Here is a 5,551-nt window from a genome sequence, read left to right as displayed (position 1 = left end):
CCAGGTGAGCCTCCCCCGGGGCCCGAAGGGGGCCCAGCAGGGAGGTGGCAGTTCTGGTCCTTACTGAGGAAGACAGAGGCAAAGAAGTTATTAAATATGTTGGCTTTGTCGTCTGGCGTGACAACCAGATTCCCCGTCTTGTCCTGCAAGGGCCCCACATTTCCTGGGGCCTTCTTTCTACTCCCTATGTACTTAAAAAAGGACTTCTTGTTGTCCTTAATCCGGGAAGCCAGGTGAAGCCTTCTGACGATGGAAATGTAACAACCCACTCACACCTGGGAGGAAGGTGTAGGCCAGACCCCAGGAGCTTTGAGCCCTTGTTCAATTTTTTACAGCAGCTTAGGTGCACGATCCCTCACTTCCCCCAGGTTTTTAATTATATATGATTAATGACATGCATCTATTTACTGCCCAGTTGGGTATATGTTAACGAAGGGGGCTGATTATGAAAGACCCCTCCTAGATAAGTGAAGAATTTATGATAAATACTTAACAGTGGTTTAACTAGGATGACCTTAGATGTTATTCATTAGGTTTTGACAGTGAGTGTTATTCCTTATGCTAATGGGTTTTAATTGCTTAATTGCTTTGTTTGAGTGACTACAGTTAAATACCTAAAAGTCTAAAATGCCTTTTTGGTTTACATCTGCAAACACAAGGAACCTGGCTTTGCAAGCCTGTCTCTCTGCAAGGTTAGCCAGACTCCACCCCAACCTGTATATTGTGCAGGGTGTATATGAAGTGGAGGCACATAGGCCTAGGCCTCTAATGTCTTCCTTAGGCCCACTATCCTACAGGTCAGAGCACCTGTTCGGGGCATGGAAAACCTACGTGATAGGCTCTGCTCACCCTGAGGAGTTATAACCTTCATCTTTTATGTCCCAGGGCAGACCTCTTACCACTAGGCACAGGCTACGGCAGGACTGGGAAGGGCCCCTTCTTGAATCTAAGCTGCTAGGTAGCTACGAAGGACATCATCAATGGACTAAGAACAAGCAAGCAGGAATCTCTCTCTATTTCCCAGGGAGGTAAAGCACTGGGAGCAAAGAGCAGGCTTCCTCACATGATGCTTCCCTTCCATTCGGCCTGGAAAATGTGAGCATGCGATATCATGTGGAAAGCTTTCCACCAAGTGTCCTCATTCCAAGACTTGCAGGAGAAGCCTGGTGGAAGACATTGCCCAAAATCCCTCAGAGGAAAATGCATAAGCCCATGTTTAAAGAGAGGGAAAGAAACCCAGGAAGGTGGTTAATAATAAAGTTCATGGCTGCTGATTTTCTCATGCAATACTCAGCATCCTCCATCCCTCCATCCCTTGCCCACCGACCTGATGGGATGTCAGCCAGATCTCTCCTGAAATCACACTTAACTTGTGATACCTCTCAGTGTGCATCCAGTGGACAGCGGAGAGGGGACTGGGCATGTTAATGATCAATGCTCTGTTGGTTTTCAGATCACCCTGTGCACTGACCTGTATGGATGAAACTCCACTGGGCTGCATCCTGCCCTCTGCTACCAATATTTCATGGAGGATAATGCAGATACCTATGATGACCTGACTCCAGTGCCCCCTCCTTTTCCCTCGCCCTTCCCCACTTTCCATATTCTAGTCACTGCTTTCTCTTTAAAAGCTCTGCTTCCTGCCGTCCTTTCACAGCATCTGATGAAGGAAGCCCACTGCTTGTGAAAGCTTAGGCTGTCTTTCTCTGATTTTGTTTGTCTGTAAGATGTAAATCCACCCTGCCTTCTGCGCAACTCCATATCAATGCCAGTAGTGTAAGTAGGGTGGTCCTGTAAAAGGTTGTTAATATATGCTCAAGAAATCCCAGGTAGAGCCCCCCCACATGCCTCCATTACAGAGGAAGGCTCTGGTCTGGTTAGGCCTCTGCCCTGTGATGCACTTGGTATTAAATAGTAAAATGCACAAACAGCCTTTGGAGCAGGCACCAGAAACCAGCTCTCCCTCCCTCCTCCTGGGGCAATGTCAACTTTTCCTAACCACGGAGGTAGGGTCCCCTCACTCCCCTTAGCTCAAGCATGGAGCCAGGACAAAACTACAGCTTCAAACTACAATAGTCAGACAGAGAGAAAATCCCTGAAGGAGTCTGGCCCACAGCAATTTTCCTTCTGGAACGGTAAGATAAAGTATTTGGACATGCTATCTAATTCGACAGGAAGATAATGCAGAAACTTTAGACTCTGGATAATAAGCTCAGACAGGCCAGGCTCTGCGGGGACTTGCACAACTGTATTTGAAATCAACTCAATCCTGCTGTACAGAGACATAATTTGAGTAGGGGCTCCAGCAGACAAGCAGATGGAATCAAATAATCTAGAAGCAACAGAAGCATTTATCAGTTGCCCCAAATCGGGTTTGGCCGAGCGCTGGCCTCAGCTTGAAGACACTTGGCAGAAAACACAAATGTTAGCCACAGACCTCCAGTACAGAGGTTTTCCCCAGTAGGTCTGAGGACAATATCGCCACTGGGCATATATATTGCAGAGATCATCAGCAATATGCTATCGAGTGGAATCCATTCTATGGTCTAATCCCCGGACCTCAGGACAGGAGCAGGACTGTCCAACTGCCCACGGGGTCCCTGCCCAGCCTTCACTCTTCCACCTCTCCTGCTGCTGCTATAGGATCTCTGGGCTCCCATTCCCTCCTCCAGTTTCTGTTTCCTGCCCCTACCCTGGGGGTCAGGAGGAGCAGCGGGAGGGTACCCAGGGAGCCAATGCAGTATGGGGTGCAGCTCCCAGCTGCTTAGAAACCAGGCATCCCTGTGCAAGAGTAATGCACACAAAAATGATAGTTATAAGAGGGTCCTTGGGACTGCACAGAGTAAGGACATCTCAATCATTACCAAAAGTGAGTATCTGTTGACTGCTCTTTTGCCTATGTGGAATAAGCTAACAGTAACCTGCCACCATTGGGTGTCTGCATAACAAAGTTTAGTGAAATTTGGCACTGCTGGGCACTCTGAGCCATCTGCCCCTGTTCTTACAGACCTGCTCCCCCTGTAAGACCCAGTTATAACTGGACTGTACATACTTCAAGGGAACATATCTTGAGAGCATCCACTATCCATTACAACCCCCCCACTCAGCACCCATTATGCATTAAACTTCCCCTAGTCAGGAAAGGTGTAAGCAACTTCAGAGCGACCTTGACAAATTGGAAGACTGGACCAAAAAAAAAAATTCAGGAGGTTCAATAAGGACAAGTACAAAGTCCTGCCCTTAGGGCAGAATAATCCCATGCACCGGTGCAGGCTGGAGGTGACTGGCTGGACAGCAGCTCTGCAGAAAACTACCTGGGGGGGACAGTGGACAATAAGCTGAACATGAGCCATAGTGCGCCTTGTTGCCAAAAAGGCTAATGGCATACTAGGATGCATTGGTAGGAGCGTTGCCAGCAGATCGAGGGCAGTGATTATTCCTTTCTATTTGGCACTGGTGAGGCCACATCTGGAGTCCTGTATTTAGTTTTGGGCCCCCCACTACAGAAAGGATGTGAAGACAGTCCAATAGAGGGCAACAAAAATGGTGAGGGGGGTGGGACACATGACTGATGAGGGGAGGTGGAGGGAACTGGGCTTCTTTAGTCTGGAGAAAAGAAGACCAGGGGAGATTGATTAGCAGCCTTCACCTCCCTGCAGGGGGGCTGCAAAGAAGATGGAGCTGGGCTGTTCTCAGTGGGAGCAGATGACAGGACAAGGAGCAATGGGCATAAGTTGCAGCAAGGGAAGTTAAGGTTGGATATTAGGAATAACTTTCTAACTAGGAGGGTAGTAACACACTGGAACAGGTGACCCAGAGAAGTTGTGGTATCTCCATCCTTGGAGGTTTTTAAGACCTGGGTAGACAAATCTTTGGCTGGGATGATCTAGTTGGGGCTGGTCCTGCTTTGAGCAGGGGGTTGGACTGGATGTGACCTCCTGAGGTCCCTTCCCACCCTCATTTTCTAGGACTCTATTACTAATTCCAGCAGAGTGTCAGTGCTGCTGTAAGTGCTTTCCTGAATCAGGATCTATATACCAGCTTTGTGGCTATTATAAATATTCCCATCAAGGACTAATCGAGCTTCTCTGCTCAAGATTATAACAGCCCTGGGTGCCACAACTGAAGGAATTAACAGGATGTGAAGAGAGTGGCTTTTCCTCAGGACTGGCGAAGCCCACAGAGCATTTGGAATTTTATTTTTGCAGCTGACATTTGTCCTAGTTTTTCTGCCCAGAACAATATAAATCCTGCCCTGAAATCAGCATTCTTGGGAGAAGTCAGGCCAATGAATGAATTGTTATGCCAAAGGAAGACATATTATCATCACGGCAACAGCCATGGTTACTGGCTGAGTCCCTGCCAGACTCCCCCCTAACTTCCATACACTGGCTTTACATAAACCTACATGTTTTCATCTGTTTTCATCCATTTCCCAGAAAGTCTGCTGCTTTGTTTCTTTTTGTCTCCCTGAGTGCTGGGGTCAGATAGTTTGGACTTGAGGGATTAGCACGTAATGGCCTATTTCATCATGTTGATACATTGCAAACTTGCAAGGCTTAAATTACATCCTGCCAAGCCAACCTGTGTTTGAAAGCCCGGAGAAAGAAAAAGCACACTACAGCATGCCAGCAAGATCCCATGGGATTTGCAAATTGGTCCCAGAGTGTCACCTGCAAACATCCCCGCTGCACCTGAGAGCATTGCCAAACAGGACCCAAAGCAGCATGTGAAAGGAGACGTTCCTTTGTACTGGCTACACGTGCCTGTTGAAGCCTGCTTGATCAAAAGCCAGAGGCATGATAACGTATCATGTGTTCTTGGGCTAGATGCAAGCATCTTCTTCTGTATTTGTGAAAGGCCAAGAAGCAGGGGTATCAATCGCAAGAAGATGCTGGCACATTTCTGCTCATCTGGCCTACAGCATATGGGATTTTGAGAAGCTTTTCAGTGCAGTGCAGCTGATGTGCAGCCCTAAAATTCAAAGGTAGCAAAGTAAAGACTCACCTGAGGACAAGCCAAGAACTAGATACAGCTGAAAAGTGCTCCATCTTTCCTTCTTGTGAGGCCCTCATAGAGCTAAGCAGATACATTTCCCCACAAACATTGAGTTGGATTCCCACGTTTTTCTGCTGGAGCTCTGAACAAACCCAAGCTCTTTCAAAACCATCAGAGCAAACCACACATTTCTTCACCTGTGAAGGATAGATACTGAGGCTGTGTACATACATCTTATATGAGGCAGTCCTTATTGTCCTGGGTTTTGAACAGGAACAAAACAGGAGGAGCACAGCCATTTACATGTGTAGTGCTTCCAAGCTGCATTGCTGGTCTTCTGCCAGTAGTGGCGAGTGATGTGGCAGAAAGCCACCTTGGTTTCTCCCCAGAATCTCTGCCCTGTGACAATGTGATTAAAATCTCTGAGCTGGGACCATTTGATTAGGATGGGCCCAGCAGAAGAGGCCACACCCTCAGCCTGTCTCGTTAGGTAACTTGAGCTGGCTGCATTCCTGAGGGAGGGGGGAAACCTGCTCCTTCTGCCTACGTGACT

The sequence above is a fragment of the Gavialis gangeticus genome, unplaced genomic scaffold, assembly GCF_001723915.1.
Source record: "Gavialis gangeticus isolate Ggan-Ray unplaced genomic scaffold, GavGan_comp1, whole genome shotgun sequence".
NCBI lineage: Eukaryota > Metazoa > Chordata > Crocodylia > Gavialidae > Gavialis > Gavialis gangeticus.
The sequence above is the reverse complement of the archived record's forward strand: the minus strand, read 5'-3'. Positions refer to the sequence as shown.